At 40.7% G+C, this 19,590-nt stretch overlaps 1 protein-coding gene across 2 annotated transcripts in view; it reads right to left on the bottom strand.

The window, feature by feature from the left end:
- fgfrl1a (fibroblast growth factor receptor like 1a) overlaps positions 1-19,590 on the bottom strand; it is a 68,712-nt gene that overhangs the window by 13,529 nt on the left and 35,593 nt on the right. The gene's annotated exons all lie outside the window — the stretch shown is intronic.

The raw sequence follows: 19,590 nt of genomic DNA, 5'->3' as shown, positions 1-19,590 counted from the left end.
GCTACAACTCCCCTATCATGCTTCTACCCTCAACCTTAAAACGATTCATTCCAGACTCATTCCAAAGAGAAAGCATGATCTTACATTTTTGTCTTAAACATATAAAAAGGGAAAAATGAAACGGTACAAAGTAAAGATTCGTTTTTGATTACCTTTACACTGCACATGTCTAAATGATGCTCTACAGTATCATATTGCTTTGACTCATGCTGGTGTATCAGTTTCCTTCAGTCAGCATGTCTTCCCATTGGTTACCAAAAAGATACAAACATCTGTCTGGACCTTCACGCAAGGAACAACTTCAAGATGGAACCAATGTGTCCGAGGGGCCCTTTAACGGGGAGGTGGTGAGGGCTGATACACTGCAACATCAGGTCTGTCAAAATACATGGGGGGTGTGCGGTTAACTTGGCCTGAACCTGAAACTTCAACCAAAACCTGGTGGTAGTTATAAAGAGAAGGAAAATGGACTAAACAGCCTTGGAGCACATGCAGAAAGTGAGTGTGTGCGTGTAATTGTAAATGGATATGTTTATCATGCATGTTGGTACATACACGGGTCTGTGTGTGCATTTCTAGAAGGCTCATACTGTTTAATGCAGCGCCAAATGTCTTTAAAGCATCACTATTTGGATGATGGAATAAAAGGCGCTTTTGAAATGAAAATACGATGCATGACCTGCATCCTCAGGGCTGGTATTAATAGCAGGCAGGCTGCGTGGAGCAGGCCCCGAATGTGTGTGTCTGTGTGTATCTTTGTGTGTGTGATATGAATTCCTGCGTGGGTGTGTCCATGCATGTGTGGGTGCGTGTGTTCTGGCGTTATTTAACTAAATGGTAACTTGAGGTGCTGGTATTCCCGTCAAACCTCACTCCTCCTCTCCTCCCTCTGACTACCCCTTCATCCCTCCCTCCTGCCACATGCACAGCGTGTTCTGAGAAAGGGCAGCGTGTTTGAAGCCGAGCGGCACGGGGGTCTGATCTGAAGGGGGAACATGGTTTAGTACTCTTAACAGCTAGCAAACCCTCCCCCAGGCCCGGTGTGAGCCTGTAAACCTTACTTGGCAGACCTCCTACAGACCCTCACGCAGAGGGGGGGTTGGACTGCTTCCACTGTCCATACAATGCAGCCACACATCCAAAGAATTAGAGTGTTTCCCGAATTCAAAACATATATACTGAATGTATAGAAGTGATACTGATGCAGAGACAAATCAACAACCAACAACAGGCTACAGAAAATCTACTATACAGAAAATCTACATTCCCTAATAGATGTGATAATTTAAAGAGTTAGATTAAGAGATACATCTTTTCAATCCAAGCACTATGGAAGTTAAGGTAATATGGAGTAAAGAGTAAACTGGTCAAGTAAAATAAATCTTGAGGATTAAGTAAAGTCTTTTTTTCCTTATTTCCCAGTCTAGATACTTTGAGCTACTGTCTGATGTGTTAATTCCATATCTCTACAGTGTCTACTTCTTTTATTTCTATTAATGTCCTCTGTATGAAGTGTTTAGTAAATTTAGTAAACTGTGCACATTTTTAGAGCGTGACCGTTTCTACTTTCGTCCTTATTCGAGTGCTGGATGTTGATTGGTTGCTGTAAAAATAACTGACTGCCTCAATAGGTGCAAGACCAATTACTTTAAACACATTCACCCGTCTTTGCTATTGAAGTGGCACCTGTACTGCACAGTTGTGTCACTCATAAAGGTGACTTCTTCTCCTCAGTGAATAAAGCCACTTCTAACCATTGGAGATTTTCAAAAACTTCAATTAAGGACTGAGTGTTTTTATACACCTCATGCACCTTATTCTGAATATTCAGGTAAAGTAAATGACCTCTCAAACAAAAATGCTGCTCAAGTTTTGTCTAACATGAAGCTGAGTAATTACTGGCATTTTAGGATGAAGCTGATTAGGTGGCATAAGATGTCTTTCTATGCAGGACATTGAAGTGAGATCTATAATATTTAGACACAGCTGTTAAAGAGGGGCCTCCTAAAATAACCAAAACATGACCCTCAGTGTTTCAAAGATAAGCGCAAAATTTCTACACCAGGCTATTGATGTCACTACAGAGTTAATGTCTGACTATAAACGCATGATGTCGCACAGAGGACCAGCTGTCTTCTCCATTATCACTTCACTCATGACTTGAAGAGGAAGCTTTCATCCAGAGATGTTCGGAGAGCAGAGAGAGCAAACCAAATGTGTGTGGTCCGACTTACTATAGCATTATGAACACCACTAGTATGGAACCACTTTGTCACCCAAGACTCCTGCTGAAAAAGCCACTGCCTTATAATATATGTATGTACTTCTATGTTTGGGAGTTTTTCAGTGTGAAACCTACAAATCACATCCCTGTCAGCATGTTCGACATCCAGGCTTCAGAAAACATGTCAGAGTTAGTTTTACACCTTTCTTCAGCTGTTATACGAGTTGCAGGGGTTGGGAGCGGACTTATTGTTTCACTGTTTGTTTCAAGTTGAACACACAGAGTAGAAAACACATTCCCTCCCAGCTTCAGCTGCTTTCAATAAATAAAATGTTTTCTTCTGATCCTGTTCCACCTTCTAATGTTGGGCCAGATACTTTGGCTCGTACCTACAACAACCAATACACACACACACACAGTAGATGTGCACAAGCCAATTCATAGAAGTACACGTTGTCGTGCATTCATGAGAGTGGTTTAAACAAGTTTATACATGATACTATGAAACTAAAAACTAAATAAAATTGTGATATGACACATTTGATTGCCTCCTTTGTTCAGATCAAACAAGTTATTGGGAAACTGCTTGTGTGAATAATGTACTGCAAACTATGTGTGATGTTTAAAGTATGTGTTACACACTAATGGTAGTCGTTTGGTCATTCTTCAGTTGATGGAAGGGCCACATGGTTAAAATCTTCCATCATGGTAATTGTGATGTTACAGTGTAATATTGATGTACTGTGGTTGAGCAAATTTTCTGGGAAATTAATTGAGAAATTGCTTATGGCTAAAATCACCAATCACTGGCTGATCCAGTAAATTAAAATCAAGATACTTGATCAAATTGATATATGGAACCACAGAGGTAACTGTCACAGAATAAATGGTACAGCAAAATCTCCAACAGCTGAAAAGTTGTCGTTCTGTTGCCGTTGTCGGTTCTCTTTCCTCCTGGTTGTTTGTGAAACAAGAATAAACACGTTACTCTTGAATGAGCTGGATGTTAAAATGACCAACAAGGTGCAGTTTAATGCAACATGAAAGAGAATCTGGTGAAAAGAATAAACATGAATAAACACTCACAAACACAAACTGTAAAACTATGATGATAACAAATTACCAAAATTATAACAAAAACAATTTTGTGCTACTGTATCTTTTGCTTTTGCCATATGCTTCTGATTGATGTCCATGGGAGGATACGGTGATGATGACACGGGAGGATATTTTTATCAAAGTCTTCCTTATTCCTTTTATAATTTATGAGTGTTGACCACCTTCTTAAATCTTTACCTCTGTTATTCTAAAGTTTACTGTCTCTCTCTTCACACTTCTGCTTTTTATCTCTTTGTTTCTTTTCATTCCTTCTCTTTTACCCCACAGGGGGAGATGGTTCATCAGCGCGCCACATTTCACACATTTGCTGGCTGGGTACCTCTATGTGAGTGTGTGTGTGTGTGTGTGTGTGTGTGTGTATATTTGTGTAACCGCTTCTTGTATTTGCTTTTAGGTCAGTAGAGAAAAAGCAGTGATTGGACATGAGCACGCTCAGAAATATGAGTCTGAACAGTCCAGTGTGTTTGAGTGTGTGTGTGTGTTTGTATGTGTGAGTGTGTCCAAGAGGCCAGTGTTTTCCTAAAGGGTCATGTCCTTCCAGGTTTTAATATAGAGACACTGGATATGTGGACAGAGCCTGTGTGTGTGTGCATGTGTTGAAGCTGATGTGTGAGGGAGAGAGAGATGTTTCTGCGTCAGCTCCTACTGACCAGTGGTTGTTGCAGCATCAGGGCCAAAACCAGCAGCCCTGATGTGAGTTTGTGTGTCTGACAAACCCAGTAAACCACCGTTAGTCCTCTAAAAATGACCACGGTACACTTTCAGGCTTTACACAGGCACAGCTTGCCTCACACTTCATCCAGACTTGATGTTTCACTTCACAGTTCAGACAGGAGCTACCGCAAGTGAACAAGTTTTATGTAACACTGGAAGAAGAGGCATTGTTCTGTTAAACCCAGGTCCCAGGAGGGCTTTCTTTTTATTTTCACTTGCTTTAAATATTGCAGGGGATTGCAGCTTTTAAAAGTTGTGGTTTAACCCAACTGCATGCTACGGAAATGAACAGAAATGACCTTAAATAAATTGCAATTTGGCTCTTATTTTAACTTGATAATCAAATGAGGCATGTTTTAAGCAGGTTATTGCACCTTAAGCTTTATTCTTTCACTGAGGTTTGAAGTTCAATCTTGACCTTTGAGACACAGTTTGAGAAAACAGTCTCACAACATGGTCCATTTAGTAGCTGTAGCTTTCTATCATATCAATCATCAAGCTTTTGATCATATCATTATTTTCTCCAGGAAATGAAGTCTGTTCAAAGGACCTAACCTTTCTTCCATGTTGGCTGAAAAGACAGGATTTAATCCTTTCACTTTTAAAACCTGTTTTTACAGTTTTATTCTTTGACTTTTTCACCAATCTACACCACTATACAGTCAATCAATTTACAGTTTTTTAAAGTGTAAATTATATCGGCACCAATTACCAGAGTAGATTTGACTAATAAGTTGTTGCCAGCACAGCTGCAGCTCTGAGGAAGACTACTTTACTTACTTACTCTAGCCAACAGGAAATGACGCACTTCATATTCATGAGCAGAAAGATGTCAGAGGACCTCTTCATCAGTTATTTAGCTCTTCAGTTTAGTGTTACTCACAGTGATCTCTGGAAGGCGCAATAACATGATAAATACTGAATTGTGTATCACTGCGATGAACATAAAAACCCTGTTCTTCAAGACAGCTCTGCTCGCATCTATAGAATAAACACTATTCGTCCTTCAGCTGTTGGTTTGCCTGTCAGTGCACTGACCCCCTACTGAAGCACACACTGTCATTATAACTCTGTAAGGTCAATGATACTATGAAAACAACAAAACCAGGGACAGTGGGGTAAAGAGAGAGACATATAAAATCTCTCTCTTTCTCTCTGTGTTTGTTGGTTTCTCTCTCTCACCAAGTATTACACCACAGTTGCATTTTGACCCCACGTTCCAAACATACTTTTCTGTCCAGTCACAGTCATTTTAGGAACATTTATATGGATTTTGTTGGACAGACATAAGATATTGCAACATTACACACAAAGCCATTGTAATGAGTGATTAGATTCACATGCAGCCCTGTTTCAGATGTAATTAGCAGCTAATGTAATCCTCTACGGACAGTTGTTGTTTAAAGCAGCTGGGAACAAGCCAAACCACTGACGACAGACTGTACAAACAGACGTGGGTATGAATGTGAAAAAAACAGTTTTTTCTGTTTGTTAAAGAAAAAAAAAAAACATGAACCAAATGTTTTATAGTGACAAAGCATCTGAAGGATACTACTGATATTCCAGTGAATCAGTCAGGAGTTCAGGGTCATGATACAGAAATTTAATAACAATAAAGACAATATTTTAACAACAGAAACCAAGCCCTAAAAAGGTAGTTTTCAAATGCTTTTTCTGGGGTTTTAACTCCATCAGATAGTCTTCTTCAGTCAATGGAGTCTGCTCAGTTGTGTCTCTTAGGATCTCTTAGGTCTTAAGGTGAGACGTCCTAAAGGCTTTGTTGATGAAATCATAACAGCAAGTGTGCTGAGCTCGTGTGTCAACAGATCCTGATTCATGAAAACAGAGAAAACTGATGAGGACTGTGCGACACAGCTACAAGCTCAGATAATAAAAAATGTTTTCTCAAACTGCGATTTCCAAGGTCAAGAATGAACTTTTGTGCTGAAGGATAATGTAATTAAAGGCTGGAACGGTTAATGGTTAATAGATAAGGTGGTCTGAAAATTATATATCAACAATTTTGATAATTTCTCAAGCAAAATTGCCAAAAAATGTGCTGGTTTCAACTCTCCAAGTGTGAGGATTTGCTGCCTCTCTCTGTTTTACATTGCTGTAAATTCAGTATTTTGGGAGTTGGGCTGCTGTGATTGGACATGAAAAAAAAAAAAAAAAAACAGTCTGAGGATATAAATTTGTTCTCAGGAAATTTATGATCAACCTTTTTCAACAGTTTTATGACTTTTTGACAAAAAGTTAAGATTAACATAATCTTCTCCTAATTTGATGCTTGTGACCTTCTTGGACCTTACAATGTGTGGTGAAGGTGGTTATCATTTCAAAAAAATTACCGAGAGTGAAAATAATATTTAGTTTCTGCCCTAATTTTTATGTGATTTTTAATTCTTTTGTCACTGCAGGGAAGTGCTTTCTTGTGATCTTTATGCAAGAGCCCCCTAGAGTCACCAGGCCATAGGATTGTCCTCTTAATCTAGCTCTCTCTCTCTTACTCTCTCACACACATGAACACACACACACACACACACACACACACACACACACACACACACACACACACACACACACACACAAACGTCACAGTGATTTACGCTCTCGCCTGTGGAGAGACTGTGTAGCCTTCTGGAAATCATTATAACTTGTGCTGCTACACAGTCCTCAATTAACAGCATGAGAGAGAGACACTGAAAGCGGCTGCGACGGAGAAAGAGAGGGAACGAGACGGGATCTGACTGACTTTTAGAGGAGGTCAAGAGGCAGCAGGAGGGAGATGAAAAGACGGAGTTCGAGAGAAAAAGGCGACAGTGCAGAGAGAGATTTATTAACTGTAACCACAGAGCAGACAATTGAACACTACAGTTAACTGCTGCTCTGAGCGACAACACTGCCTTACATGACAGATTAACAGCTTATGTGTGTGTGTGTGTGTGTGTGTGTGTGTGTGTGTGTGTGTGTGTTTAGTGGGCACTGAATCACAACGATGATGTGTCTCTGAGGTGACGACTTTTCCCAACATTCATTAAATCACTGAATCACACAGAGTCAATTTTTAGGTTTAAAAAAATCCTAAAGGTAAACATCTTTTTCTCCGAAATGTCTCTGGAACATCTGATCTCATTATCTCACACACACACACACACACACACCAACACCTGACAGCGTTTTCTGCTCCAGATATTCACCTTCCCCCTCCCCTTTCTTTTTGCCCCCTTGGACCAGGCCAAGACAACAACAAACCTTTTTACGAGAGCAACTTTACGATGCTATTTACAAATGTGATTACAAGTTGTGGCATTCTGAGCTCGGCCTCTCTGAAATATGATGAACACACGTCAACCATCAGCTGGGAATTGCTTCCAGCTCTCTGACCTGTTTGGTACAAACCTCCATGTGTGAGCGAATCACACACAGACACACACACAGACTCATTAACATGCATATCTATTTTATATGGTGATCTGGGTGTGTGGTTCATTAATCGGGGTATTTTCTAACGTCAGTGCTGACTAAAAAGACCTCTATGATCAGATGATTTATCAATGAGGGGAATGACTTAAAGATAATTGGCAACAATTTTCATTATCAATTCAATTATCAAGCCAAGAATGTGCTGGTTTCAACTCTCCAAAAGTGAGGATTTACTGCGTCTCTCTGTTTTACATCACTATAAATTCAGTATCTTTGGGTGTTGGGCTGTTGTGATTAGACAAAAAAGTCAAAAGGATATAAATTTGGACTCTGGGAAATCATGATGAACCTTTTTGAAAAGCTTTTAGACTTTTTGACAAAACAATCAAAATAAAAAAAGACAGATTAACATAATTTTCTCCATATTAGTTGTTTTTGGCCCTCTTGGACTATGATGTGAGGAAGATGGAAATATTTTCAAAAGATTAATTGACAATGAAAATGACATGAAAGTGAGAATTGTGTTGGAGTCCCTATAATCATCAGGCCATAGGATTGTCCTCCTATAAGCAATTTCACAAAGTCAAGATGCTAGTGTAAGATAAAAAAAAAAAAAATCATACATCCAAATGTGGTGAAAATGGAGTCCGCATGTGCATTTTAACAGTTTTTTAAAGCGGGACCTGTAACTCTGGCTGACAATTTTGATCAGCGGTGCACTTGACATGTAGTCTTGGAACTTGAGAGTAAGCAGTTTAAGTTTTTCCAAAGTCACTGGATCCAAAAAGGCTTTCATCATCGATTCATATCACGTCTTAAACTAACTTCTTTTAATGGAACAAAATGTGCCATGATTAACTCACAAGTGAATTAGGTTGCTATAAGACTGGTTGAGAAGCAATCTGTGGGTTAGACAGAGCAGAGCCTGTTCTGAGACCGAACAGCTGGAGCAGGGCCTCAGAAGAAGTATCATAACACTCTGCATCTCATTTAGTACAGAAATGCTTTGGATTGCTGACAGGAGTGAAAGGAAGCCCCTGGATACAAAACCAGTTCCTCCTTGAACCACGGTCAGATTTTTTCCACCTAATATTCACTGACTTTGGTTAAGTAGGGTTTTGAAACACTTCTTTGGCAGAGGCTAATATTTACAGCTGATCAATTACAACTAATAAAGTTAATCAAAATGAATAGATCAATCACCAACACACAATCAAACTGGTCCCCTGGGTTTCATAATTAAGGATATGACAACAGGTAAAAATTAGTGGGTTGTGAATGAATAAAATATTTGGTTGCTCTCTTTTTTGTATATACAGTGCTTATTGATCACTCGGTAAAACCAATACAAAAAGGATGGATAGTGCACACGTCCAACCACAGTTGGGTACTACTAGTGGAAGCAGCATATGATGGAGAAACAGATGGTAGTCTTCACAATGAGTACTGTACGCACCAAACTGTTTAGTGAGGCAACGTTTCAACCATCAAAGTTTTTGCCAGGTTTAAAACCTGACCAAGACCTTGACTGTCAAAAACCTGTCAAATTAAACAGTTCACTGTGTGCACAACCTTTATTTTTCCATCGCATGGAAAATTACTCATAGTTTCATTACAAAATGGCCCATTTTTGTCATTCAGTAATTCTACTCACGTTAGAATATATAACAAAGTGAAAAAGGGCAACACGTGGTGAGACATGCCTGGTCATCAATATGAAGCGCTTTTCCTCCAGCAGCATTATTACTGCTTTTATAACCTTGTGCCCAGCTGGTCCGGCTGTGCGAGTTCTGCTTACTGCTGCAGCAAAAACCAACTGTGTGTGTGTGTGTGTGTGTGTGTGTGTGTGTGCACGCGCATGTGTGTATTCTTAAGGTTGACTGGAGATGTTGAACATTTCAGGCTTATCTAACTCATAATCCCCTGCTCTCCACCTTCTCTGTCTGCATTCTCTCCCTGCAGAAGTAAACACTGAGTCTGTAAGTTTCTACAGTGAAGTCAAACACGGCTCTGTTTCACTTGCAGACTAAACAATAACAGTTTTTGGGGGAAATCTTTTGTATGGCAGCGTCTCGTTAGAGAGAGAAAAAGGCAAATAAAGAGTGAAGGTGCATGCATCTACGAGTGTGTGGATCAGTGTGTGTGTTTAACTCTAAGCAGGGCTCTGTGTTTCCTGAAGCCCAGCGGACTGCAGTTTGATCTTGTGCCATGAATGGGCTCAACACACTAATTACAGCCACCTGTGTGTGTGTGTGTGTGTGTATGGTATGAGTGGCTGCATGAGGGAGGAGGATGACTGTATGATCATGAAAAAAGTTACCTGCTGTTTCCACTCTGTCCACACACACACACACACACACACACACACACACACACACACACACACACACACACACACACACACACACACACACACACACAGAGGAAAAAATAATGTAGTGTCATACTCTGAGGAGGCAGAGGTGCTGTTTTCCACTCCTGGGTTAACCTTCAGTGTGTGTGTGTGTGTCTGGTATGTGTCAGGCCTCTTAAACTCACTTTGGCCTTGGCCGTATATCTCCACCAGGCAGAGGCATGTCTGAGTTTGTCTGTCCAGCTGTCACTCATTCAGTAAGACCAGAAACAAACCGGAAAACATTTTAAAACCAAAAATACTGGAAAACTCACGTTTTTGAACACAATTCAGATTTTAAAGGTGGAGAGAGGCAGCAAATGAGACAGACTGAGTCCGTTTGCCAGTTGCTTCACTGATCCATCAAACCACTGACACTGTGCTCACTGCAAATTCTCTCCAACTCTTACAGCAGCTTCCTTTGAAGCTGCGTTTTCCACGTGTGCAACAAGGCCTGATGACGCACGTTTTCAGTGTGTATGACAAAGTGTCTCATTCTACAGAACTAAACCAACTTCAATGATAACATCAAACACGGACAAAAATCCCACAGTAAACTGCCCATCTCACTTCTAAACACACCTGCAACCTGCTGGTTGTTGCACTCATCTTAAACATATGTCTGGACCGCCATCACACAGCGTCTTCCTGTCTGTTTTTTCACATACCTGAAGTTTTGATTTTTTCAGGAGAGACCCACCAGATACCATGAATTAGCTTCACTACATCTTTGACTCCATACAGACTGATTCACCACAGTGTTGCTGGCAATCATCTACGACTCTCTGTCCGAATTTACATAAAAACAGCGGGTAAAAAATGTCTCGTGCCGCTGCAGAATTGTTGTCTGTGTGTGTTCATTGATAAGGACAGCAAGTGACTAATTGTGTGATCAATCAGGAAGCCACACACTACAGGCTCACAGTGTCCTTCTGGTTGAAAGTGCATTTTTATAGTAAGAGTAAAGAGAGTATGATCACAGCTCAAAACATCTGGTGCACTTGAGTTTTGCTCCTCAGCAATATCTTTATTAAGTTTTTTCTTGAGTACATATGGCTTCAGAAGAAGGTCAGGCAGTAGTCTGAGTATTGAATAGCATAAAGAAATGCCATCGAGAACAGAAAAGCCTCCAAAGTTCCTAGTTCCTCTTGACAAAATCCTCAATAAGCTAACCCTTCCAGGTGACTAATTTAAGCCAGGGAGCAGAGTTTTGGCTAAAACTGCTGAGCAATAAATTCCTGTTCCAGGAAGTAAACGCTACACCCCTAAAGGCTGGAAATAGTTCCAGACCCCTCAGCACCGCAGCTTCTATAGATCCATTGTACAGCCGTATTACACTGCACTGAGCTCTCTTCTCACCTTAACAATGTCCTTTTCTAAATTATTTCATGTTGAATTTCTAAGCTGTCAAGTTGGAGATTAATGTTGATTTAAAAAAAGTCATCTTTGTAAATCAATTAAAAACAACTTGTCATCTCATTATTGATTTCATCACTTCATAATGTTGGATCGCTGTGTCTGAACATTTCTATAACTTTTCAAACCCAGTGATCCAACATTCACACCCACTTCAGGCCATGATCAGCCAGCTGTGCACAGGTGAGAAAGTACGCTGGGTTTGAGCTTGTCTCTCCAGTTCTCTTTTATCATTTGTTACACATTAAACAATGTGATGAATGATGAACATTGCTGCAAAATGCTGAATCTAGAAAGAAGCCAGTTGCTGTTTGAGACTGAAGGACTCAACCTGAACTTTGCCTTTGATTTTCTTGAGATATCTAAGACAGTTTTAGCAGTTAAACTCTGCTGTGACTGCTGGAACAGATTTGGTTTCCCACAGGAAAAAGTGAAACATTACAAAACCAATCACCAAAATGTACCAAGAAAGTGTAAGAAACAAAATCCCTATCTACTGTTCTACTGCTGCTTCTCTCCAAGGAAGCAAAAGAAAGGAACATTTTCCACTGGGGACCAATAAAGTATCACATAATATAGTGATTCTGATTCTGAAGTATTTCAGTGAATCTTGTAGCAACGAGTGGAAGGAAGAGAGAGCTGAACTGTGTTGCTTCCAGCTGACAAAGCACAAATCTTGCCACATCGATCTCCATCTGATTTTATCCAAATACACAATATGTGATTAACATGCCACATTTTTATGTGGCGTTAACAAATACAGATCAATTTTCCTGCAGAGTTACTTGTAGATTCATCTCTGGTATATTTTCAGATGCTGTGGCCAGGCACGAGCCATTTACCCTTGGCGGTCAGGTTTAAGTTAACTACAAGGTCTGCGTTTGGTTATGACATGAAAAAATCAACAGTGAGAAAATACATGAAGAACCTCGGGCTCCTCCAACGCTGAACATGGACTGTGTCAGAGCGTAAAACATCAACAGAGCGATGAAATAACATACAGGCGCGAGGCACAAGTGGTTCCACACTCGCTCATAAACGTCATACAGTGATGGGGTTTATGAGTTCTGAAAACATACAGTTAGGGATCAAGTTTTTGGTTTTCTGCGTGTGGGTTAATACAAATCTGGATCTGGATATAAGTTATTTTTGTTGTTTTAGGCCTCAGTTTAAAAGCAGGGTACCCGGCCTTCTGTCTCTTTCTTTCTTTCCTTTGCTCCTTTGTCTTTTCCATATGTGTGTGCCTGTGAAAGTGCATTAACCTTTGCAGTGTATGTGCTCATACACGTGGCTGTTTTACATCACTGTTCACACTTCATCGATGGAACAGCAGGGTCAACCATGCAACACAGACTGAAATTTGCCTAAAATGGAGATGATGTGGACGTCACGCAGGAATCTGGCGCACAAACAGCAGCAGCCAAAAGCCTTTACCGTCCACCTGGCAGATTTACGTGATGGAGGTGATTCAGTCAAGGACAGAAATGATTCAGGGGAATTAGTGAATTACTTCACGTCCGCTGCTCATGGGGGGGGGGCTTTGAGATCACAGAAGTGGAAACATAGTGTGTTTGTTTCAACATACAGTGTGTAGGTTACACATGTGTGACACTAAATGCATATTGCTCTAAATGAACTAAACAGACATGATTTTAAAGGCCAATTTTACCCTAAAACAATGCTGCAGAGGGTAGTTAACCCTTTGAAGTTTATTGAATAGGCCTTTATCAAACATAAAACTCACATGAAACATCTTTATACTTGAGCCACAGATGGAGACAACCAGGCAAAAAAAGAAGACTGAGAAACATTACTGCATCAAAGGCTGATGAAAGACCCACATAAAAAAAAAAAACAACGAATCTCAAAGTGAATATAATAGAAGATAATTCACACTAATATTACAAAAGTCTGTGACCAAAACCTTGTGTGTTTTTGACACATTTAATGCTGACAGGATTTGGGAATTTACAGCCTTCATTACCGTGACGTCATTCTCCTACGCACCTGTCTACCAGGTGTGCTTAAACAATGTTAAAAGATGAAATCATTGATGTGCTTTTTTGCATTTTTGAGTCTGATTTATTCCTGTGGCCACTTTGTTAAATCTCCAGATAAAAAAAAAAAAAACAAAAAAAAACAGTGACTCATTTTAAAATAAGTGCTTGGTGCAGGCCCATGCTAGTTGTCTGCGAATTGATACAAAGCAGCGGCTGCCAAAGTGTTGCAAGATAACAAACATGATAGAAATGAAGAAGAAACTGTCTTTTTGTTGCACAGAATTATGTTTTTTTAATCGCTGTTATTTTCTTTCAAAGATAGTTTTACTTTTAAGGCCACTAAAATTAATTGTAGACATAAGAAATCTTATCCAAGGGGTCACAGACAAGCGAAAGAGTGTGGGTGAGAGATATGCTCTGACAGGATTCAGATGGTGTACAGTCTATTTAAGGCGAACCTAGTCAGATATATTTAGTCATTTGCTCCAACCTCAAAAAACACTGTCATATCCCAAAAATAGATGATGTCCCCATCAGTTGAGTATTGCCTCTCTCAAGTGAGGGTTCACTGCTCCCGGGGAGGCATAAACGTTACTGTAATTCCTTAAGGATGATGGATGGTGAAATTACTTGCAAACGTGCTGGCGGCCCTCTTATATCTTTGTTAAACTGCCCCGTTGTCTTAAAAAGCAAAGATGTTTGGTCCAAATGCAGGAGAATAAATCTTCATAGTGCATTCAAAGAGCTCCAGACTGTAAACAAGTGATGTATTGAAGAGAACAGTTGTATAAATGTGTCTTTGTTACTGAATGCAAGTGTATGTGTGTATGCATTTGTGCATAAAGTATATGTGTGTATTGTGTACGTGGACTTATCTTTATTTTTATTTCCTGTTTGGTACATCTGCATTTATCTTCCTGCATTTGTGTCTCTATGCTTTTCAATCTTTTTGAATACATATGTGTCTGAATGCATTTGCACATGTGCACACAATGTGTAATTGTTCCTGGACATGTGTTTAAGTGCATCTGTATGCATTTATGTGTGCATCTGCCTTGACGCGAGGACACTATCTTGTCCCCGCACTGTTTGAGCGTGTGCGTTCGTCCAGCTGCTGAATGTGTAACTCTAGTAAACATCAAGGCAGCGCTTTGCTTTGCTGAATTAATGAATCTCTCACATCCATCGCCACGCGCCGCCTTTGAAACACACACCGCCGGTCTCGGCTCCGCACTTTGAACTCTCAATCATTCTCTCCCTCGTGCCCACCCTGCTCTTCCCTGTATCAAATTATACTCTGGTTAAATAGCAACTCATTAGTACTTTAGTAGTTTTCTCCCCATTTGACCTCTTTCTCATCTTACATTCCTGAATTCATTTTGGCAGCAGGCGAAAGGTGTGATCACAGCTGCCGTGAGGCCACGAGGTGGAGAAGACATGAAGAAAGAACATTTCTGTTTAGATTCTAGCAAACAACATTAAACCCATCCTCTGAAATCACGCTTATTTTATTTTATCCTCAAACAAACTCTTCTACTCTTTTACTGACTATTTATCCATTATCCATAATGGCCTTCTCTTTTATGGCTTCTACAGATTCTAATTTACTCGTTCTTTGCTCTTTCAAATCGGATTTATCATCCGTTAAACCATGACAATTCATTAACCAAACAAACAACTACATAAGTTAAGTGCTTGAGTTACTGTATCAGTCGACAGAGAAATTCTTTAAAGGGTGTAGTGTTTTTTGCTTTGCTGGTAATTAAGTGAAGTTGTAGTAAGCATTAGTAAAAGTAAGTATTAGAGGAATCAGATTCGCTGACATTTTACATTATATATTTCTGAAGACATGCTCCTCTTGCAGCATCTTAATACAGTCAACCACCCATTCTCAGAAAAAATATTCTACAATTTCTAAATCATTTTTGGCATTTTTGACCCAGGTCTGCTTACTGCTGCTTGGCTCAGTGCTGAATGTTAAACTCCACCTTGATCCCTGCTGGAATGTAAGCGAGGCCTTGAAACAAGTCACACTTTCAAGAAACTACTGAGGCTCTTCAGTGTATGTCATGCATGTGCACAGGCATGTGCGTGAGCTTGCTTTGTGTTTGCTTTGCACATACTTGCATGTATGATTGTTTCTGCATAGATCTGCATGCGTGCTCACAAGCATGCCAACGTGCATTTACATGCCCCTGTCTATGTATTTAAGTGTAGGTGTGTGTGTGTGCTGAGAATATGCGGTTGTACTGTTTAACTTCAAAGGTGTTGGCACGCTCTGCTGTGTGAGGCTACATGCTGACAGGCTGTCTTTGATGAACAACTATTTACAACAATGTAAAACTAACCCGCTCATCATGATGCCCCTGCTGGGCGACGCTTCAACATGACTCACCTCGATGCCTGCTTTGTTCAACACTCATTTGTGTTACTCAGAGCTGATTTTGGATTTATAGTAATGCAACTTTTTATCTTCACTCAGCGGGATGCTCTCTCGCTGCTTACTCACCTCCAATAGTCAGTGTTTCGCTAGAGAACATTTCAGCGAGGCAGATGATTTTGCGAATGTTCACGCCTGCTCCAAGTTTAGACTTTGAGACTGGGTAACACAATGAAATCAGGAAGTGTGTGCATGTGGTAGATGTGTCCTTGTCTAAATAAGCTACATGCATGCACTTGTGCTGTTACATGAAAATCTTCTCATTGACCAGTGAATTTCACACTTGTTGGGGTCAACAAATCTTTTCCAATCCCTATAGGGACACATCCAGAAAAAACGAATCACTTTATTCGTAGTTTCTGAAATGGTGGCATTTAAGACAACACATGCTCAGAGTCTCAGATGGATAGCAGCAGAAAACAGTAGTGTTACAGTGGGAGGAGAAGGGTCTGCGTGGGCTGACAGGGGCTTAACTCTGCGGCTTGTTCTCATCGTTTAACGACATGTCTGACAGCATCTACACATCTTCCGCTCTCCCCTCCAGTCGTTTTACTTCTGTTTCCACTTGTTGTGAGAGCTTTGGTCTTCTGGCCAAGTGGAGTTACAGCAGAGAACCGAAAAGGACACACTCGGCTTGTCACGGCGGCTTAAATCTGACAAATGTTGGCGTGAAGCATTCCATACGCCGATCAAAGCAACACTCGCATACAAAAAATTTGTGTAAGGATGTTAGCCTTGAATGAAAGCGAGGACAATCTCGCAACAGCTCAAAACCTCTGCAACTGGAAGGGATTTAAAAGGCGTTGAACGAGCACAGGATGAAATAATCATTTTGAAATGTTGATGTTTAGACACGAAAAGAGATAAACAAAGCTCTTAAATATGCAAATAAAGTTTACACACCTACGCAAATGCAAAATGGAGTCAGGACAGAGGAATGTAATGAAGAGATTATGGTCATGGCCGTGTGTGTGTGTGTATCAGTTTGCAGCATGCTGTCACACTGATCAAACTTAAGTCTGATTGCAGAGGCGCCGCAGATCCATCCATGTGTTTGCCTGAGAACCATGGGGAAAACTACACACACACACACACACACACACACACCTTATCCTGACAACACAGCGAAAATATATTGTGCATGCATTTATGTGAAATATAACGCGGTGGAATGCAGTGACATTATGCAAGTAAGTACATGCACACACACACACACACGCACACACACACACACACACACGCACACACGCACACACACACACACACACACACACAGACACACACCTGATAGCTCATAACAAAACCAGCCCGTTGGAGCTCATTTCTTGTTTTACAGTGACATTGTCTGTTTTAAATACATATGCATTATATCTAAATTACAAGTCATTTAGATATTTCTGTCTGCGGTCATTTTCTGTAATCATTATTTTTTGCCTGCCTCTTTCACATCAGGTATGTTAAATGTTTAAAAATACGAGCGATAAAGCATTTTATCAAACTTCCTGACGCTGAGATATGGCCTTAAAAACCAGTTTAGTCTACCCACCTCCTACAACCACGTGACAAGAAAACACTGAATAGGCAACAAGGCTTATCAAATCCAGATAAAACACTGGCTTTGGGATACATAGCTGAAACTGTGATAAACCTTTTGATAAGTGCAACAAGTTTTTCCATGCCTGCTGCTTTTTTATCATCCCTCTCAGTGCAAGCTTTTTTCCTTTGCGTCCCGCCTGCTCGTTGTCAGTGCAATGAGATTGGAAAAGATGGAACTGCAGGAATCTGAAGAGTGACAAAGGGAGAGTGAAGGGGGAATCTGTGAGCATAATTCGCTCTTCACGCCGTCATTAAGACATCAAAGCGGCTGCAGAAGATACAGGGCTTTTCAGCGCTGACACAAATGCATTCTCGGGGAGAAGAGTAGCGAATGAGAGAAGAAAAGGAGAGAAAAGAAAGGAGAGAGAGGGAAGAGGAGGAGGGACGTTGCGTGCTGAAGAACCAGTCTTTGGCTTTGATGACGGCGCAAGAGTGAAGCAGCAAAAAGCAGACAAAAGTTTCTAAAACTTCAAAAGAAGCCTTTTTGTAGCGCAGGAACGCTCTCTCTTTCTCCTTGATTCTTCCATTCTTTTTTCTCTCCCTCCTCTCTTCAAACATGTCTTTGCTAATTGCCAGACCCTGTTCTGCCCTTCGTAGGCTCTCCACTCCTCTCAGGTCTATTCAGCAGGGGGGTTGTTACAGCGGGAGGGCCTAATAACCCGCTCTGAGTGGGACAATGGAGCCTGCAGGGCCACCGACAAAATCCCAGCCCTAATGAGAAAAGGCTCCTTCAGCGAACAAGCAGGTCTGTCAATAGACAGGCCTATTATAGAGCCACAGGGTGGGGGGAGGGCGAGGGAGATGGCGTCTGGGTGTGTTCTTGGTGTTTAAGTTATGGGTGCATTGGTTTATGTATGAGACATAATACAGAAGTTAAAAAAAAGAAAAACTAGTGTATCAAATAGAAAAATGTTAAGGAAAGAAAAAGGAAGAAAAGGTGTGTGTCTCCATGAGTATATGTGTGTGTGTGTGTGTGTGTGTGTGTGTGTGTGTGTGTGTGTGTGTGTGTGTGTGCTGGTACCTCCTGAGGCTAACAATAGTGAACAGGACTAATCCTCCAGACCGTATAATGGTCACTAAGCTGTCTATTCAGAAGTGCATGGCTCCCCTGCTTACTGCTGTGATCAGACACGAATACCCACGCTGCCCATTCACACTCATTTCCTTCCTTCTAATATTTTCTCATCAACACCTTCTGATTTCCTCTTCAATTGTCTAATCCTCCTTATCTATCTATCTATCTAGCTATTTATCTATCTATCTGTAGGCCACTAAATTTCCATAATTTTTGGCCCATAATTGTGAATTTCCGTGCTTGACTGACTGACTGATGCACATTTGTCTCTTAAATTTAGAGACTCCTTTCAAAAAAGCACTTAGAAACGAATCTAGTGAGTTTTCTTTGGACAAACCTTGGGTACTTCCCATAGAAGAGAGTCATCAGGGATTAAAGTGAGCCAGAACGATCCGGATCGCTGTTCCAACACCTTTGACTAATAAATAAAAGGAGCCACTAACAAGCTCTATGTTATAAATTCATGAGGTTATAAAGATCAGCTCAGTGTGGGAGAGCAGAGGGTCGCAGGAGAATGGCTTGTTGACTGGTGAGGAGAAATGCACTGCAACCAGACACAGAGTCCAGCGGATCACTGTTTCAGACTGGTTCCACGACAGAAACAGAAAAAACATGTAAATGAGAACAGCTTCACTGGGAATTTGGCTGTATTAAAGCAAAGAGGAGGAGAAAAGCAAACAGATAAAGAGCTGAAAACAGAAGGATGAATAGAATATGCAAATATGACACGATGATGTCAGTTGTTTACAGCAGTTCTACATCAGTTTTCAACTACTACCTTATTTCACACATTGACCGTACACTGTCCAGTCGTGTACTAGGTTTCTGTCCTTCTTGTTATTTGTTAAGTGCGTCATTTACAACATATGTGTCTGGTTGTGTCAAGGGCTTTTGTTAAAAGCCAAAGAGCCAATATATCAATATCAGAATTTCATTTCACTTTTAAGATTTTGGCCCCTGCTCCTCTTTTATTTGACTCTATCTCTCCATCTGTCGTGCTCCCTGCCTCTCCCTCCTCTTTCTTAATCCCTCTTCTCCTCTCTGCCCCCCACCCCCACCCCACCTCATCCTTGTACTCCCAATAATTCCTGCGGTGTTTGTCAGTGTGTGTGAGTGTTTGCACTGATGAGGTTATGGAGGTTAACCCCTCTGCTGTGAGAATGTAGAGGGACTGGCAGCTATGCAGAG

This window comes from Trachinotus anak, unplaced genomic scaffold (genome assembly GCF_046630095.1).
Source record: "Trachinotus anak isolate AG129_WGS33_773 ecotype Australia unplaced genomic scaffold, CSIRO_AGI_Tana_v1 ptg000021l, whole genome shotgun sequence".
In the NCBI taxonomy this organism is placed as follows: Eukaryota; Metazoa; Chordata; class Actinopteri; order Carangiformes; family Carangidae; genus Trachinotus; species Trachinotus anak.
The sequence above is the reverse complement of the archived record's forward strand: the minus strand, read 5'-3'. Positions and strand labels throughout refer to the sequence as shown.